Consider the following 21,054-nt stretch of genomic DNA (forward strand, 5'->3'; position numbering starts at 1 on the left):
AGGAACCAAGAGATGCATAAAAATAAGGAGACAGGGAATCATAATCCCTTATTTCTTATTTATAATTCCCTACTCTTTTATTTTTATCCCTCTGTTGGCTTCCCTTCACTTACTGGATGTCTGTAAGTAGACGAGATTTTGTGTGCTTGTTGTCCTTGACTGCAAGGCAAGGCAAGTCTTGGCATAGTGGTTTTAGTCATTAAATATCTCATTTTACCATCAGTCTTTTAATCTTTTCAGATGTTATCATTTGTTCATACAATAAATGAAATAAAATATGCATTGTATTACTTTTTTTCTAAACAAGGCTGGCAAATCATTTTTATCACATTAATATAGAAAAGGAAGCTCTGAAACAGAGGCCTTAGAGCAGAAGCATGCTGAGAACATTTCTAATTCAACTACCAAAATGTCTATTTTCTTGATATGAAAATTGCCAGTAAGATTGGTCAGATTTTCTGATATTACTCACCCAAGCCCAGCTGAAGACATTTTCTTGTTCCAGTTGGAAGACAACATGACACATTTCCAGTAGGACCTTGACCTTTTTCCCTTTGACCTGCAGGTGCCTTCTTAGCTGATGTTATATGGTCATTTTGCTGACTAGGGATTTTGCTAGTCCCATTTACTTTTCTATTTGTCATGTCTTGCTGTTGAGCTATGACTTTATTTTGCTTGTCAGTGTCACAGTCACATAAGTTTGTTTTGCACCCGATAGTTGGGCTGAACTGCTTTTTTACCTTGACACCATCTGCCAGTTTCCTGATCTAGAATGTATCTTGGGGTTAACTGCAGGGCTCTCACTTCAGAAATTCTTTGAAGTGTTTGCAAGTCTGCCACAACCTTAAGTTGTGGAGTTAATTGTGTGGCATCTTTTTGATGTTATTGCCACTTTGTTACCTTTCCCTCTAGTTTCTTAATAATAAAACCACAAGCGTCTTCAGCTAACTTTTCATATAAAAGCCTACATTGGTTAGAAAATGTGAGTTCAGTCTTTCATTTGTCTTCCTAACTATGGCAATATAGGCTATGGTGACAATGTGTTCTTTGTTGCCACTTAGGGCTTTTTTTAACAGAAGTACAAAAAAGACTTTAAAGGAACTGCGTCTAATATCAATGTGTTGTTTGGCTGTGAAGTTCCCACTCCTCGTTACAATTCATCCTATTCTTCATCATGCCGTGACCATTTGTGTAACACTATCAAAGGCTGTTGAGTCTGTTGTGGGGAAGAGCAGCTAGGGAGCTCTGCTTCTACCAGCTCAGCTTCTAAATATAAATCCATAGAATCATAGAATTGGAAGAGACTGCAAAGGCCATCTAGTCCAACCCCCTGCCATGCAGGAAATCCAAATCAAATCATCCCCAACAGATGACCATCCAGCCTCTGCTTAAAGACCTCCAAGGAAGGAGACTCCACTACACTCCGAGGGATTGTGTTCCACTGTCAGACAACCCTTACTGTCAGGAAGTTCTTCCTAATGTTGAGGTGTAATCTCTTTTCTTGTAGCTTGCATCCATTGCTCCGGGTCCTAGTCTCTGGAGCAAGTGAAAACAAGTCAGCTCCCTCCTCAGTATGGCATCCCTTCAAGTATGTCTAAAGCTAGCTACTGGGAAAGTCATTATTTTTGCCACGATAAGTGATCGTTCATCTGTTGGAGCAGATAACTGTCTTTGTTGGTTGAATGCACTTCTACCAGTGGTGGTGGTGGTGTTTTTAAGTCAGTGCTTCTCCATCTTTGGTCCCTTCATATGTTTTAGACTTTAGCTCCCAGAAGACCAAACCAGCAAGGCCAACAGTCAGGAATTCTGGGTGCTGAAGTCTCAAACATCCGCAGGATCTGAATTGGAGAAGCATTTCATTATTTACTATTTAATTATTGTCTAACGTGTTAATTCTCCACTGATGTGTTCACCTTCCCCATCTCACTTCCAGCAGACTTGGGGCATGGGAAATAATAATGGATGAGATTCTACATCAAAATCTATGTATTTTAACTTTATGAATCCATACTTACATTGCAAAAATCGAATTAAACCTTGTTAGTGAACTGTGAAGATGTACATCCAGTCACCATCAAGAGTGTTCCAGTATGCATGAAGCAATCCTGACTTGCACCAACACTTCCCAGCTGTTGTCTGGATGCACATCAGGAATGCCCGGACAAGCATTAGTGCCAATTACATATCAGAGCCATGGCACATCAATCACTGTACTGGCTATCATTACACAACAGATGCTCATATATTGTAACATCAGGGCAGCCCCTAAGTGAATATGGACATTGCAAAACTACTCACTTCTGTTTCCTGTGCCTGTAAGTCCATTTATTATGACATGAGTCCCATGCCGAATTCCAGCCAATAAATTTATTGACCCAAATGATCAATTGCCAGAGGAGAATGCAGTCTTGTGTGCTGCCTCAGAGAGAGTAGAAGTATACCTAATGGCTTTCAGTTAGAGATGGGTACATTTCAATTAAACATTAGAAGGAACTTCTTGATGGTCAGAGTGGTTTGGCAATGAAACCAATTGCCTAGAGAGGTAGTAGAGTCTCCTTCTCTGAATGTCTTCAAAAAGGGGTTGGATAGCTAAATTCTGGGGATAGTGTAGCTGGAGTTCCTGCACTGATCAGAGGATGGACCCAAAGGCCCATAGCACTCCTTCCAACTCTATGATTCTATTATTCTATCCTGTTGATCCTCTTTCTGTGTAAAATCAACCAATCATTCTCAGTCAACACAAGAACTGGGTTTAGAAAGCTGAAGAGGGAGCACAGGCCATGTTTTCCCTTGATGCATAAAATCTTCATGAAGTTTATGCTGGCTCCAGCCCAGTAAATTAAATGTCTTGGGAACCAGTTTTCCTGAATAGAAAGCTGTGCCAGTAGGTACAGTCTGCTTGACTGTTATTCTATATAAATTGCATAATCAGTGTGGTGACTGTTAAACCTACATGTTTGAGGTAGATTTTCATGATATCTCACGGGGAACTTTTTGCAGCATCTGAAAACTTGTTGAGATAGCACCTTCAGGTATTTGATACTTCCTTTAGATAATATGGCAATGATGAAATGATAACTACTTTGCAAAGCAATTTGAACTTATATTGTTAACACAGCAGTTGGGGGGGAAGTTCCATGTACTTGGCTAATATATATATATATATATATATATATATATATATATATATATGAGAGACTCTGGAGAAGATTGTGAGTGTTCTTTGAGCTCAGATCATCCTCAACAGTGTTTGTTCTCAGAGTGAGTTCTGTTCATCAATTAGACTAGAGTATTTCCTTAATCAAATCCTATTTAGTGCTACATCGACTTATAGCCTAAGGAAAGATAGATGAGATTATCGAATATTTTACAACAAGGTACTATTATTTTATTATTTTATTATTTTCAACTGTTTAGAGTAATAGATATATATGTGTTATTTTTTCACCATGGAACAAAGTGGTCTTCTGAGTAACCTACACCTAACTCAAGGTAAGAACATATTGAAATAATGAATAATATATAGTTTGTCTGTATTATCTTTTACCTCCTCTGGGTTTCTGCTAAATTTTTGCAAGATTTTAAAGAAACGAATTGTCAAAATGCTGTTTCCTTAAGCTTCCTAAAATCACGATTTGAAATAACCTTATTTGTGCAATGAGATCACTGCTTCTAAAAGCAATCTCAGATGCTGGCTGTTATCAAAAAAGACGTCCAAACAAGAGAAACAAACAGAATTCTGAAAAGCTACAGCTTGGAGTCTAGTGCCCACAATCCCCCAAACAGCTGGCCATGATAGCTGAAGAAGTGATTATAGAAGTTGTAGTCCAAAAAGTAAAAGTTTTCCATGATCTAGGAAGAAGAAAGGGATGCCAGTACTGCAGCCACATGGTTGTGAGTACAATCCCAGAGCTCCAAGGTTGACTCAGTCTTCCATCTTTTTGTAGATCAGTAAAATGAGAACCCAGATTTTGGGGGGCAGTTGGTTTACAGGTTGTAAACTGCTTAGAGAGTGCTGAGTTCATTGATAAGTGGTGCAGAAATGTAAATGCTATCACTATTGCTATCTTCATGCTTTGAGAAGGTAGGACTTATGTAGAAGTACACCACCAACAACAAAACAAACCCAACTTTTAAAAAATTAAAAATATTCAGAAATGAAAAAGAGGAGGGAAAGGGATATTATATTTTCTGGCTTGAAGCTGAACAGGAATACAGTGGGCCCTTGGTATTGGCTGGGGTTTGGCTCCAGGACCCCCCGCAGATACCAAAATCCATGGATGCTCCAGTCCCATTCAATACATTGGCTTAGTAAAATGGTATCCCTTATATAGAGTGACAAAATCAAGGTTTGCTTTTTGGAATTTGAATTTTAAAAAATATTTTCAAACTGTGGATGGTAGAATCTGTAAATAAAAAATCCATGGCTATAGAGGGTTGACTGTATTCCTCTTGCAATGTGAGTATACCCCTGTTGTTCAGTGGCAGATGGCAACTTCCATGTGAATGGGGCATTAATTTGCTCTCAGTTTTAACTTGGATAGTTTTTTTAAAGTTTGGTTAAAACTCAGAGCAGATTCACCACCCCATTACATGGAAGCCACCAGTGGCCAGAGGACATTCTGTTGCAGTTCTTAGTTGTACAAGTATTGTCAGGATTGGACTAAGCATGCCATGATATTGTGTTGGGGAAACCTGTTATGTATCGTGTGTTTGATCCAACTGTGATATATGATGTCTTACTAGCAGAGTATAAATTTTTAATGCTATCATAAGTGACTTTGGAATATCCTTCCCTTGTTTGATTATAATAACCAAAAAGTGCAGTCCCCTCTCCACTGAAGTGGGCAAGCTCAGGAAAGTTTACAAGTAAAGTGAAAGAAGTAAAAAATAAATAGCAAGACAAAGTCCACTGAGGCCTTCTGCTTGAGGTGCATCTACACTGTAACAAATAACGCAGTTTGACACCACTTAAAGTGCTGTAGTTCCATCCTATGGAATCCTGGGATTTGTATTTTTACAAGGTCTTCAGCCTTCTCTGCCAAGAAGTGCTGGTGCCTCACAAAACTACACATCCCAGGATGGAACCATGGCAGTTAAAGTGGTACCAAACTGCACTACTTCTATAGTTCAGATGCACACTTGGATGTTACAATCTGTGTGTTGAACAGGCATCTTTTTCAAAAAGAAGGAGAGTGTGCCTAGCAATTTTGGAAAAATTACTTTCTACAGTTGCCATCATAAACAAGGGAAGTAGTTGTATAAAAATAAATGGGAGGAGCAGTAGGGAAGGACAATTAGCTTTTAAAGCAGCAATAGCAGACTGCCAGTTTTACTTAAAATTATGACTCAGCTTTCATTCTATCATTGTTTCTAAAAGGCGTAGGTGTTTTTCAAAGATTGCCATAGAAACCAGTAGCCTAGCTATAATTACTTTTCCCTCTTTCCTATTATATATTCTATAAGCAGTTCTTTATTTCATTTGGTGGATCATTTACCACTTTCTGAGACTCTGGATTTGTATTATTACACCCTGAATCTCTAAAAATGGCTATAATTCTTTCAAGCATGGGCAAATAAATGGAAATAAAAGAAAAAGAACATGGGGCACGTATTTTATTATTTAGGAGCATTTTAATGTTTTAATTGTTTTAATTGGGCTTCTTGTTTGTGAACAGTTAGCTGCCATGTTTTGGGGGGAAAGACAAGTATACAAATCTCATACAATACATATGTTAGATATGTTGCTTCGGATGGTTTTCTCACGAAAGATGTTGTTTTAAATGAGATTCTGCAGAATAATCTAATGCTTTATGTATTTTACTTTTGCTTTATTTTGTCAGTTCTACTATCTTTTCTCCATTTTGTAGGAACATTGCTTCAACATCTGTATTGTTTAAACCCTACAGTAGGAAATGGACTTTATTTATTTCCTTTTTCTTTGCTTAGTTCCCTGTCAGTTAGTAGTTCATGACAGGTAAGAAGGATGGATGCTGTTGCTCACACAGCATTCTTCTCCCCTAAATATTAATTGACATTTTTGTTCTCATTCAAAACAGCATCTTCAGGTTTCACAATATTTTGCCTCAAAACAAGAAAGGAGGAATAGAATTACCACAATGCGACGGATGAGAGATTGCATAAGCAGTCTTGTCAGACCTGTACACAAAGCTCTGAACTAGGCTTTGGCATTACATCAGCCAACTAGAAAAGTTACTTTTTTAAAAAAGTACAAGTCACACAAACAATGCTGGTTGGAGGTTTCTGGGAATTACAGTTGAAAAAGTAACTGTTTCAACTTCTGCTCTGAATCACTTCACTGCCAGCCCTTGAAAAGATGGGATACTCATGTAATAAATATAATAGGAAAAGATGACTAATGTTTCTGTCTTTTTTAATTCCAAAGGTGAAATGAGAGGGTTTTTATTCTTTCCAGCTTTGGCTTGGCTCACATTGGGTGAGTATTTATGAAGTGCTAAACATTTTGGCTAAGAGAAGTCTTATAATGGGATCGAATGAACAGATCACTTCAAGCAAAGACCTGGGCTTAGTTTCAAATGGGCAATAAAGAACCCATTGGCTTTGTAAAGACAACCACCATGGTGTGGGGTTTGAGTGTTGGACTAGGTCCCTGGAAACAAAGTCCTTGGAGATCCCCACTTAGGCAATGTGACCTTCGACAAGTTACACTGCAATGACAAACATCCTCTGAATAAATCTCATGATGGAAACCCCAGTGTAGTGTTGGCATGAGATGTTAAAAATCACTCCACTGGCTGCCAGATTGTTGGTTATTACCTTTAAAGTTCTACATGGTTTGGGTCCAGGTTATCTTTGGGATTGCCTCCTCTGACCCATATGCTCCGGTCCTCTAGGGAACATTTACTTCAACTGGCCAGGAATAGGCTGGAAACTATCACCCAGAGGACCTTTCTGTTGGCTACCCCTAGACTGTGGAATGACCTGCCAGGAGAGATTCAGTAGATAAACATGCTGTCACAATTTAAAACAGTATTAACGGCCTATCTCTTCCAGCAGGCCCACCCAGTCAATTTTAAACTATGAGTTTCAAACTGGTATACTTTTAATTTTAAGCCTGGATTATTTTAATGTGTAATTGTTGTTTTAGGCTTATGCTTATGTGTTCTAACCTATGTGTTTAAATGGTTTCATGTGTTTTACTCTATGTTGTACCCTGTTCATGCCTTGGGGAAGAAGTGGGTTAGAAATAAAAATGTGTTATCATTATTATTTATTGCTGTATTGATAGATTATTTGGGCAACTGGCCACTACCTCAGATACATGGAATGTTTCCTTATTTGGCAGATTATTATACAGGTGCAATTTGGATGAAGAGAACTGCTTGAATTTGGGGTAGGGGACTATGGGAACTTTTGGGCGAGTGTCGGAATTTGTCATTACATGTATGTACTGATTTTCTGTCTTCACAGCTTTAAACTTCTGTGAGCTTCATGGCTTCTTTGTCCAGGAAAACATCCAAGGAGATACTACCTTTTTCTTAGATGATGACTTTCCTGTTCTAGGTGTGTCAACTTTATGGTTAGATTTACTCTGCTCTTTTCTACAGTACTACCACTGCTGTTGCTTTGCCCAAGACTTATGTAGCAATGTGAGTATGTAAGTAATTGCAGACATACCAATGTGTATACGTGTGTATGTAGAAGATATGCTAATTTGAAGATAGCAAGAATGCATAGATTTATTTCAAAAGTAACTCTCACCCTTGTCTGCATATCTCAAATAAATCTATTGGCAGCTAATCCAAACATAATGGTTCAGAACAACTGATCTAGTAAGAAACTAACAATGCAATTCTATATTTATTTAATAATAATAATAATAATAATAATAAGGATTTATTAATAGTCCGCCCAATCGTGAAGAATCCAGGCGGGTTACAACAGTAAAGAAAATACATACCAAATAACAATAACAATAACATAGCAAATCATAATGGCAATAAATTGCAAAAAGAATACATAGCAAATAACAGCAATAAAAATAACAATTAACATAGCAAATCAATAAAATACAAAATTAATCCCCCAAATACATAGCAAATAAAAGTAGCAATAAATTCAGAGGTAAGGAGACTTATTCCCATCTAAGCATGCATTATATAGGTCAGTGGAGGGCTGCATCCGCAATGCAGAAATAATCCAGTTCAATGCAACAGAATCCTGGGATCTGTAATTTATTGTGCTCTCTGATGGCACAAGCTAAATATCTCACAAAACTATAAATCCCAGGATTCTATAGCATTGAGTTATAGCAGTTAAAGCAATATTAAACTGGATTGTTTCTGCAGTGCAGATGCAGCTGAGGAAAACATAATCAGATCTATACTGATCCACAAAGTCACAACTCACCCATGCCCTCTAGAGTTCCCCCATATGACATGCAGCTTCACAATAGGGAAAGAATGTGTAGCAAAGGAGGATTGTGGAAATATCTCTAATCAGAAGTAACTGCAGGAATTTTTCAGCTGCCTTGTTCATCTTCCAGCTGGAAAAAGGGCACAGTGTAAGTGTAGCTATCCAAACCTAGGCACTATCTGTAGTATATTCCCACCAGGGAATCTCACATGTAGTAATACCAGGGATCAAATGTTTTCAGCAACCCAGTGATACTCCTGGATATCTGGCCTGTGATGAGCTTGGTGATGGATCGGCCCACCTATCCAGTGAAACAGATTCTGGTTCCAAACACATTTTCTTTTCTTTTTTTTTAATTTGATTACATTTTAACTTGTATTTTTCCTTCTCTTCTAGATCCTCCTGAATGTGATTACTCTATGTGCATGTTACATCCAGGTGAATATCTTTGACTGTCAATTTTCACTTAAAAAAAGGAATCCTGTAACAATATCCAACGGAGTAACTATTACATGTTTGTGGCAGCAAAAACAGGGACAGGGCCCAAACCTGTTGTCAGAGCTTGTATCGCCTCATGATATCCCATGGCAACCCTCTGAAAGCCAAGACCAATGCCTATTCTGGGGCACCTTTAAAAAAAATAATGGATGATGAGACAACCACTGTTTAAGTTTTCACAGTGCCTTCAATATAACATTAGACATATCACTGTGAGAAATAAAGTAAGTGGACACTTAGCACTTGTGTATCTATGTGCCTTCAAGTCTTCTGTTGACTTATGGCAACCCCACTAATTTTATAGGGTTTTCTTGGGCAAGGAATATTCACAGGTGGTTTTGCCTCTTCCTTCAGTCTAAAATATAGCCTACAGCATCTGCTATTCATGGGTGGTTCTCATCCAAGTACTAATCAGGGCTGACCCTGCTTAGCTTCCAGGATGATACAGTCCCTGTCGGTTATTTTGTCCCCATACCTGGCACGTATTACTGTCTACACTGCAACATCCCACTGCAGATGTTGGTTTAGGAATAGCCCCAGTATTCTGAGGTGCCTTCAAGCCTGGAGCTGTAGTAATCTAAACAAATCCTTGTTATATTGTTATTCTCAGATCTTGGAAATATTTTTATGGGAGTGGGGAGGATGACAGGGTAGGGTTCTGAGAATTTTAGCCCAAAAAGTAATTTTTCTGTAAGGCAAGGCAACAACAGAGTGAATAATGCCAGGAGAGACTCACCGGGTTTGTTTTTTTAAGGATAGTAGTCCAAAAAAGTAACTTTACCAAATTCAGATTATTGAAGCTGAGGGCAAGTTAAGGAGTAGATAGGGATTAATGTCAAGGTAGTCTGTGTATAACCCAGAACTCTTAATTATTGAAGCTTATAAGCAAGCCTGACCTGGGAAACTTTTAATAATAAATAATAATAATATATTTTATTTATTTACTGCCTCTCCCTACAGACTGAGGTGGGTTACAAAACAACAGAATAACAATAAAATACACAGTACAATAAAAATCATCTCTAAATAATCCCCTACCCCAACCTCCTCCCCACCTTAAAACAAGATAAAAACAAAACATCAACAATATAAAATACTAATTAAATTACATTAAAATTAAACATATTAGAGGCGAGACAGGATCCATCAATATCAGTGGAGGGGAGGTTAATCTGGAAAGGCCTGCCAGAAGAGATCCATCTTGACAGCATTTTTAAAGGTTTCAAGAGTGGTAATTCGACGGATCTCCTCTGACAAGTCATTCCATAGCCTAGGAGCGGCAGATGAGAAGGCCCTTTGGGTTACCATGGCCAGCCTGGTCTTCCTTGGCTGTAGCAAGTTCTTCCCAGAGGACCTGAGTGTACAGGGTGGATTGTATGAAGGAAGGCGCTCCTGCAAGTAATCTGGACCCAAGCCATGTAGGGCTTTAAAGGTTATAACCAACACTTTGTACTGTGCCCAGAAACTAATTGGCAGCCAATGGAGGGATTTTAAGACTGGTGTGATATGGTCGGCTCTGGATTTACCGGTGACCAGTCTGGCTGACATACTTTGCACCAGTTGGAGTTTCCAGACTTGGCACAAGGGTAACCCCATGTAGATCGCATTGCAGAAGTCAAGTCGAGAGGTTACCAGCACATGTACCACCATTTCTAAGTCCCCTGGCTCAAGGAAGGGATGCAGCTGGTGTATCAGCCAAAGCTGATAACAGGTGCTCCTGGTCATCTCATCTATCTGTACTGAGTGATGAGTCCAGGAGCATCCCCCAGGCTGCAAACACAGTCTTTCAGGGGAAGTGTGATCCCATCCAGAACTGGCTGACATATCTCCGTCCCCAGATTAGGGGTCCCTACAGCGTGTACCTCCATCTTATCAGGATTCAGTCTATATCTGTTTTTCTTCATCCAGTCCATTACCGCCTTAAGACATTCGTTCAGAGGAGAGATGCTGTCCTTAGTCACTGAAGCAGTCCAAAACAAGGAAGCTTACCGCACTGGGCTTGGGGGACGTTCTCAGAACGGAATGAAAGGGAATGGAATGAGTGGGGGGACGGATTTTACCGCACACACCAGTCCCTCACTCATTCCGTTCCCCCTCTCTTCTGTGCCCATTCTGTTCCAGAAGGGAACGGTTTTTGAGAACTGTTTTGAACAGTTCTCAAAAATTGTCCCCTCTGGAATGGATTAAGAATGGAAGAGAGGGGGAATGGAATGAGTGAGGGACTGGTGTGTGCGGTAAAATCCGTCCCCCACTCGTTCCTGCTCCTTCCGTTCCATTCTGAGAACGAACTGAAGAGGAACAGTGCGGTAAACTCCATGGAGAACCTATCTGGGTGTCATCAGCATACTGATAACACCACTCCCCATGTCTCCAGATGATCTCACCCAGCAGCTTCATGTAAATATTCAATAGCATAGGAGACAGGATGGTGTCCTGAGGGACACCTGATTTTAGCTCTCTTTTAGAAGAGCAGCTGTTTCCAAGCATCACCATCTAGAACCTGACTGAGAGATAGGAGTGGAACCACTGCAAAGCAGTGCCCCCAATACACAACTCTCCCAGGCATTCCAGAAGGATACCGTGGTCAATGGTATTGAAGGCTGCATTTATCTGTTTAGTACAAATATCCTATGACCCACTGTGGTCTTTCATACAAGAAGCTTCCTTGGTTGGTCTCTCTGGATTTCCCTAACCCTAGCTACACCTCTGCCACGCCACAAAAGGGCTGTCTGTCCCACGCCTTAGTTTCCCTTACCCTGATCAACCTTCCTAAGGAGCCCTGGTGGCGCAGTGGTTAAATGCCTGTACTGCAGCCACTTACTCAAAACCATAAGGTTGTGAGTTCAAGACCAGCAAAAGGGCTCAAGCTCAACTCAGGCTTGCATCCTTCCAAGGTTGCTAAAATGAGTGCCCAAATTGTTGGGGGCAAATTAGCTTACAGTTGTAAACCACTTAGACACTGCTTAGGTGGTATGAAGCAGTATATAAATGAAGCTTGTTTGTTTCTCATTCCCACTTAAGGCATGTGTAAATCTGTTTATGTTAAGACTTTGGCGCATGTTAATTCATATAGGGATGCCGTTGCTCCCCACCTGTCCAAACATGAGAGCTCAAGGACTAGTGTGAAGTTAATGACTAAATATTATGTCAACTAACCAATTAATTTACAGAATGCCAAATTTGACTTGTATTGTTCTGTAGTAGGCTACATAATTTAGAGATAGAGAGGATTAGAATCTTGAGCACCCTCACATTACACATCTGTATCTTTTCATAAACCAGTGGGAGGTGTTTCTCAGAAGTGATCCTCTAATTCTTGTAAATTCATAGGCCACATAGCTAAAAAATACCATGAAAAATAAATGACTAGCAGTGCTAATCTTACTTGAAAAGGAAGTCCTGCTGTGTTTAATTAGACTTCTTCTTAGGCAAGTATCTGCAAGATAGTGATCTGAGTTGCTGAAATGGAAGATTACTAAGAACATTAACAACTCAATGTTTATCCTGGTACTAGTTAAGTTAAAATAAAACAAAGAAAAAGCAAGGGGGGAAATCAATGGTTTTAAAAGATTGATACCATAGCATTCCTGACCCATAGGGGTCAGGAAGGTCTTCACAATAAAGACAAGAGCATCTATTGTGGATAGTTGAGAACTGGAGCTATTCCCTAATTATATCACTGAGGGCAAAGTAGTTGCTTTAATCACATTTCAGTCTCTTTTCTTTTGTTAGCTATGCTCCAGAGGAATCAGAAAACATGCCTTTGTTTATAATAAAGTTTTCCATTTACTATAGAGTGTTAGTAGAATTATTGAACGAAGTCCTTCTCAAGATATTTCTGGGTCAAGTCTGTTATTAATAAGTTTTCACCTCATTAATTATTGGACAGCTGAAACAGTGACTGAGATCTTACATCACATGGTGGATTGTATTTTTCTACCAGGTGTAGATACATATCTTCTCATCTCTCCACATGTAAGGCCTACCTGTTTTCTGCCTAAGTACCCACCCCACCTTCACCATTAGCCTGAGTTTTCCTAGAGGAGCTTATTTCTTCCTGCAGGTAGCCAAAGGAATGGAGCCTGCTGTTTGCACCTCAGCCTCCTGCCTATCTTCCTCTGGTCATTGAATGACTGGGAAATGCATAACCAGAAAACAATTTGTTTTATTTTTATACATTTATATGTTAGTGGCATTTGTATCACACTTTTCCTACAATGAGATCAAAAAAATTACAGTATATGGCTCTTCCCCCCACCAGAAATACATATAGTTTACAGCAATCTTGGCATGTAGGCCAGGCTGCAAATGAGTAAACTTCATGGCCCATTCAAGGCCAGATCTTCCTTGTAAGGTTTGCAGATAATAACAAAAACCTCCTAAACTAGTTGAGTTTGGATATTGGCCCAGTCTGCAAGATATAGGGACTTGCACACTGGCCATAAAGGCTGGCCTAGGGGCAGAGTTGGGTTGTGGTGTCCACACAACACATGCCCTGATTCCGCCTCTAGGGTGGCATGACTCTGCGCACCACTCCACACGGCAGCACCAAAGGAGCACCTAAAACCTACAGCTTTCGCATCCTTTTCAGGACGCAAAAAAAAAAGCCACATTTTGTGGCTCCTTTTTGCCCCCTGGAAAGGCCAGATCCGGGCCGTGGCGTGAGGTTGCTGTGGCCCCGATCCAGCGCATCTTGAGGCCTCATAATTAATCTCCATGAATAAAGCTGCTTGCATCCTTTTTTCAGATTGGCAGGATGATCTGATGTGTTACTACGAAGAAGATGAAGGATTTCTGTATTGTTCATGGTTAATGCTCCCCCAGACATCTGTGTTTACTGTGGTTTTCAAATGGTAAGTCACAGGGAAATCTTCACAAAATTATTCGATCTGAATAATTCAAATCCTTTTCCCCATGTAAATATCAAATGAAAGATTTTCCTCAGGATCAAAACAGAAAGAGAAAGAAGTTAAAGTTTTTGTGCATGCCTGCTGCACTTATGATAGCAGTTAGATTGCTCAGCTGATACTGTTTGCATTTTTATTAAACCTATACCTCACTATCAGGTGATGCCATCTGCAATTTTTTTAATGGGTATGGTAGATACAGATTTTTTTTAAAAAGCAAGCTTTGCCTCTTGTTAGTGACCTATGCAGGCATCACTAAAAGTCATGCTTGCATGTGTGAATTTTTGGAAATTGAACATGGATGGAGGAATTCAGCACTCTGTCTTACAACACCCTCACTGACCCAACTATTCTATTTTCTCTCTGAGTGTGCGTGCACACACACTCATTCAGAAACTGGCAAGATGGCAGAGGAGGACAAGAAACAGACAGACAGATAGATGGCTCTCTTCAGCTTCCCATAGAAAGAAAGCAACATTCTCTTGGAAATCTTGGGAGTCCTCTAAAGTTCCAAGATGATGTCTTTTTCTTCCTGTGGGCAGCTACAGGAATGGAACCAGTTGTCTGTTTTGTGGCCCTCATCCCCTCCCAGTCCTCTTCTGGCCAGTGTGGAAGAAATGTAGGATGATCATGCTGAGAGTGAGTAGGCTCATAGCTAAGCCTAGCAATAAACAATCTGAGTCCATGTGTGATTTGGATATTACTCCTAAGCATACAAAGGAAAACAGCCTTGGTTTTGTGGAGGATAGTGCCAGATATCAGGGGAGTATGCAAGATTCAGTCCAAGAGTGGTGCTAGAATAAAACTTGATGACAAATTATAGGAGTTGGGTAACAGCCCCTGGCTACCTTCCTATTTGTGATGGTGGGTGGGTGTTGCTTGCCTTCTGACTTATGGCAACTCTAAAGCGAACCTATCACTGGGTTTTCTTGGCAAGTTTCTTCAGAGGGGGGTTGCCATTGCCATCCCTCTGAAGCTGAGAGACTGTTACTTACTCAAGCTCACCCAGTAGGTTTTCAGGGCCAAGCAGGGATTCAAACTTTGCTCTCCAGAGTCATGGTCCAACATTCAAACAGCTTGGTGGCTCTCACTATTTGTGATGGTACTTTTAGCTTTTGCTTAGGGAGGACAAAAGGAGATGGGGGTTCTCTAAAGTGGGGGAGGGGGGAATTCAACAAAGTGGAACTCTCAGTATTCATTAAGAGTTTAAAAAATATCCAAAGCTGAGTTAGAATATGTTTCAAGCCTTTTAATTATTGTGGTCATTTATTGGACAAATCTGGACTAGATACACAAATAACTGCTATAAAATCTAAATATTCTTCTGCAACCACTATATTAACCATAAGGATTAGATAACAGTACTACTTGTTTCATTGCTTGAATTGCTGTATTCATAATATGACATATAACATTTATTTGAATATTAATTATAAATTTCCCTACTGAAGGACCCTGGTAATTACCAAGTCTAAAACACATTGGAACAGTAAATATTATTTAATACCCATTGGTTCTTACTCTAATTTTAGACAACCTTGGAGGACTTGTATATTTCTTTAGGGACTATGCTACTTTCTACCACAAGTAATTTCTTTGCCAACATTGATTCTGGTTTGTAAAGTACAAAGATGAAAGATGTCAAGGTAAATAATACAGAGGTACAGCTGACAAAAAAGCAAAAGTCACATTCAAATATTTATAAAACCCATTCTGAATAAGTCACATACAGCCTCTTATTGCTCATGATAGCTGTGTGAAACTGGAAAGTCCTTGCATACTAAAAACTATGGAAGATTAATGTATTGAACTCCAGCCATTGATCTACTTCCCACATCATACATCTCTACACTTATTTAGTGGTCAAAGAGTATAAATGTCAGTAAAACAAACAAAGGAAGGAAGAGTGCCTACAGCTGGGCAGGCCTACAAGTCTAGATAAGGGTAGCATACTTAAAGCTTATGTCACCAGAACTCACAAATCAGATGTTTTTGGAAAATACCATGACTCTTCTGTGAAAACAAACTCAGGCATATTCCACAAATAGATTCTTTATAATAACCAAGGATTCAGCAGAGTTGTTCGTATGTTTGTTTTTTTTGTTTTTTTTTTTACAATGTGGAGAACTGGAAGAATGTTAATAACTGCTTCCTCAAATACATAAGTGAAATTATCTCTTCTGTCACCTTATTCAGGACTGAGGAAGGAATCAGTAAACTTTCCCCCACACTGTGTTGCGAACCAACCAGCACTATAATTGTGCCCACTTGCTACACTTCTGTCTTTTTTGTCTGGAACCTTTCCAGGGACTGCCAGCAGACAGCTCAGGATCTGGTAGAGGTCCATGGATCACCATTTTCAGTAGCATTGGCCTAGACTATCATAAAATGGAATACAGGCACCTGTCCTTGTCTTGCTGACCAGTGCCATCAAATGGTCAGTGAAAAGTGACCAGGTTTTTGTAATAATTAATGGAATGTATTCTATGAAGTCGTGTGTGTGTGTTGTGTGCCTTCAAGTCATTGTCTACAGCAGGTTGTATGTGGCCCTACAAGTCAGTGCAGCCCCTGAAATCACCCCTGAGATATTACTGTAGTATCTTCCAGAGAAGACAGGAATGAGTACAAGCAAAGCTGTTTGTTTTTAATGTGAAATACAAAATATGCACTCTCCTACTTGCATTGTGAAAGAGCTGCAAGGTGCATATTACACCAACCCTGAGATGGTTGCATTGGTTTCCACTCCTTCTGTGATAAATTCAGACTGCTGATGTTGACTTGTGTGTGTCATGTGCCTTCAAATCATTTCCAAGTTAGGGTGACTCTAAGATAAACCCACCATGGAGTTTTCTTGGCAAATTTTGTTCAGAGGAGGTTTGCCATTGCCTTCCCCTGAGGCTGAGGGCATGTGACTTGCCCAAAGTCACCCAGTGAGTTCCATGGACAAGTGGGGATCAAACCTCACCACCAGTATTGTAGTCCAACACTCAAACCACTACACTACATTGGCTCACTCTATGATGTTAAGAGGAGTAAATGCTGCATTGTTAATCATCTTGAGCCTTTTTTCTTTTAAATACATAATGGGCCATGTATGCTTTTAAGGGACAGATGTGATATCAGTCTAGACAAAAAAAAAGAGGACAGAAAAGATGTGATAAAATCTAGTGGGTCATAGATGGAAGCTGAGGAATTCTGGAAGGATTAGGACGGAACATGACTGAACCTAGCATCTTTTGAGAGAAGGCTAGTATAATCTGATGAGCCATAATAAATCCTGATCAACGGGAGATAAAAACAAGGTTGAGTGATAGATTTTGACAACTGAAGTCCAAATGTAACTCATGGCGACCATTCATTTTAGGACTGAGAGAGTGCAAAAAGCAAAAACATGGGGTGGGAGTTTAACAGAGAATTTGCTGCCACGTCTGTTGAAACTATAACTATGAGCATTTTCATCATCTTCACTTGTCAGATAATAATACACTATGAATGTTTAACACATTTTATAATTTGCTGTAGGCATCTGCTTAAATCTGAATGTTTTGAAACACTAATCAATGCCAATGATAATGAGACCAAATTTCACTTGAGGAATTTTAAAACATAAGCATTAATGGGATATAAGAAAACAGTAAACAACTAAGCACATGAATAGCCGTTCTAATGTTTATCTCACATTCCATCATTTCTGTTTTCTGTGAATTTGCCACTTGTTTTTAACCTGACTGATTAGAACATTGTAAATGTTAGGAAATACTGAATTTGTTGTATGCTTTCCCCCTCTGAAGGAATAGAATTTGTGAAACGTTGGTAACAACCTTATCATCTATTGAAAGAAGTCGGCAATATTTTCATCCAAAAGCAAATTTGACTGTATGGGTAGCCAGCAGTTATTCCAACGAGAGCTGCATTACAACAAAGAAAATGTCACTTATACCCAACAAAACAAGTACAGTACTCTTCTTCAGTTGTCTGGAATTGCATTTTTTATGTAAAATATTTGTTATGTTGGTGCTGTAGAACAGAAATTTACATTGACTAGTAAGTTTTGCACATGTCCCTAGCATCTCAGTCAGTGGACAGTCTTCTTGCCCATTCCCTCTCTCTTTCCTTCTCTTCTGTCTCTATTACCCTCTTTCTTCTTAAGCTCAGTTTCAGGCCTATTTTCTTTCTCCCTCACAGATGGGCTCCATACAATGAGGCTTCACTGCCACAGTGGCAATGTACAATTTAATGTGGTTTCATTATCGTAATGATTATCCTAGCATAAACCAGCATAGCATAATACAGTGGACTCTTGTTATACACTGAGGTTTGGTTCCAAGATCCCCCATGTATAACAAAATCAGTGTATGCTCAAGTCTCATTAAATATAATTACATAGCAAAATGGTGTCCCTTATAAAAAATGGAAAATCAAGGTTTGATAGTTGAAATTTTTAACATTTTCAAACCATGTATGCTTGAATCCATGTATAAAAAATCAGTGTATAAGAAGGACCAACTGTAGCTACAGTTGGATTTCATGCAAAGCTTGCAAAGAAAGTTTGATTATAATGGCATACTGCTTGGATGTACCTATAACCTAGGCTTGCCATATCCCGCCTGGGGGCAGGACTTTCCCGGTTTGGGGCGCATCCGCACGGTCCCGCCCCGGTTTGGCCCCGCCCCTGGGATTCCCCCCCCCAGTGAGGCCCTGGAGGCGGCTCCGCGATCGCGGAGTCCTCCAAGGCCTCGCTGGGGCTTGGGAGACGCTGTCTCCCAGGCCCCAGGGAGGCCTTGGAAGCGGCGTCCTCCAAGCCTTCCCTGGGGCTTGGGAGACGCTGTCTCCCAGACCTGAGGGAAGGCTTGGAAGCGGCGTCCTCCAAGCCTTCCCTGGGGCTTGGGAGACGCTGTCTCCTAGACCTGAGGGAAGGCTTGGAAGCGGCGTCCTCCAAGCCTTCCCTGGGGCTTGGGAGATGCTGTCTCCCAGGCCCCAGGGAGGCCTTCGACAAGGTTTTAAAATGTAGGACCTTTTTTTTTTAATTTCCTGGCAAGGAAATTTTTAAAGAAGGTCCTACATTTTAAAACCTTGTCCTACATTTTCCCCGGTTTGGAGGTCCTCGAGGATGGCAACCCTACTATATCCCTGAAGCTATAAAAGACTGTTTGAAGAGTTATTCATTTCTTCTCCTCATATGAGCAACCTAAGATGTTGTTCTACTTCTGAAGACCGCTTTTGAGTAGGAGGGAATCCCTATACTAGTCAAAGAGCTGGAGGGGGAAAAATCAACTGAATGTAATTGGTAGAATGCAGTAGATAGAGTTTTATTCAGTTGTTCAAGTTAAGTGATGGAACATGAGAGTGAGTGTCATGACTGCCCCCCCCCCTTACCTGTTTGCAATATATAGGAATACAGTGGACCTTTGCCTTACGCGGGGATCTGTTCTGCCCCTGCCCCCCCGCGTAAGGCAAATTCTGCCTATGCTCGAGCAGTGGTGCGGCAGTGCATGCGTGCCATGGGCATGCACCCATTTATCTGAATGGGATGTGCCACCCCTTGCACCCCATGTGCTCCCCACAGCTTGAGTGTGTGTGCTCAAAGCTGCGTATAGTGCGCCCACGTATAACGCAGGTGGCTGTACATAATTTTTTGTATGAGAATCATTTGAACAAGCAGGTTCTCTTTCCTCTGCCCTTATATCCTACAGACTGAAGTGTCATGGTCCAAGAAACATGGAGCCCTTTCATACTACACAGTTGCAATGCTATATCCAACATCAATTGCCAGGGAAACATTTGATTCATTCCTGTGGCTTGTAGTTTGGTGATGCACTACAGTTCTCTGGCTGAAAATTCTAAGGATCCCTCCCTAAACTGCAAATCGCTGGGTTTCATAGAATGGAACCTTTTCAGTTATAGCAGAATCATAATGCTATGACTCAGTAATGTGAAAGAATCCATAATCACTTTATTTCTAACTGGATCAACTCTCTTTAAAAGAATGAAGTTATGGCCCAGCAAGTATCTTATTCTTTGGGGCGTTATTGTTGTAAAAATATAAACAAATTGCACAAAAACAATGGGATGAAACAGTCTTTAGTTTCTTCTGCTTCCTACTTGTTGCTTAGGAAATAAAGGTCATGGCCTAGATAAAGAAATATTCAGTAATGCTTCATATTCAGAATTGGCAAATAGTTCAGCCAGATGGGTGGCTCCTAGCAGTATTAATTATTGTTGTTCCACTGTAAGCTACAAGTAAAACTGCAACTGACGTTCCAAACTGTCATGGAAATTTTCACTTTACCTGCACACCGCCATATGAAGCCAAGAAATAATTCACTATACCTTTTTTATGGGTGACATCATCCGATTTATTTTAATTTTTATTGAATTTATTTCCTTTGTAATAAGATCTAAGATATCTTTTTTGGATGTAATTTTTGAAAATACACTGGGCCTTTAGTATCTGCTTGGTTCCTGAAACTCCTGTAGATAACAAAATCCATGGATGAGCAAGTCCCATTACATAAAATGGCATAGTAAAATAGTGTCCCTTGTATGAAATTGTAAGATCTAATTTTGCTTTTTCAAAATTATATATTTTAAAAATATTTTCAAGCTGTGGATTCTTGAATCCGTGGATAAATAATCTGTGGATACAGAGGGCCAACTGTATTATACTACTGGTGGCATATCACTTAAATGGAAAAACTGTAGCTCTGTATAACTGCACAGTGGTATTTATTTATTGTTAAAAGCTATAAATGTGGGCAGGAAACTTTTTGATCACTATCATTTCAGCAACATGGTTCATGGTGATGCATGGAAACATTTTTTTAAATTTTTTTATCAGCATCAGAGTGTGAACAAGCATTATAAATAAACTGCACCATTTTATTAGTCAATATTCCCTTGCTTATAATGCTATTTAATACTATATTGTTGATGTAAAATTTATATCCTGCAAAAGGTATAATAAATGTCATAAGCCTGCCCTTTTTAAAAGATGGAACTGTAGTCCTAAGGGCAACTTAAGACTTAGGTGGGTGGAATGAGTCAAACCTCCCGTGACCTGAAAGTAAAGTGGAAGTGTCACAAGAAAATAGTAGCTGATAACAACAACATGTGGATGCTCACCAAAGAGTGAATGAACAAAGCATGGTAATGTCACACAGAACTAAATGCAACTGTTAGTATCAACTACAGTAGACCCACTGAATCAGTAGAACTTACGTAAGTGTTCACATACCAACTCCCATTGATTGCA

General features: G+C 39.8%; 1 pseudogene; it reads left to right on the forward strand.

Annotated features, from left to right (window-relative positions):
- Positions 1-7,427: 7,427 nt before the first annotated feature.
- Positions 7,428-21,054, forward strand: part of LOC149323981 (interleukin-6 receptor subunit beta-like) — a 41,203-nt pseudogene continuing 27,576 nt past the window's right edge.

This window comes from Sceloporus occidentalis, unplaced genomic scaffold, assembly GCF_023333645.1.
Source record: "Sceloporus occidentalis isolate IW3139 unplaced genomic scaffold, rSceOcc1.0.p SCAF_1, whole genome shotgun sequence".
In the NCBI taxonomy this organism is placed as follows: domain Eukaryota; kingdom Metazoa; phylum Chordata; class Lepidosauria; order Squamata; family Phrynosomatidae; genus Sceloporus; species Sceloporus occidentalis.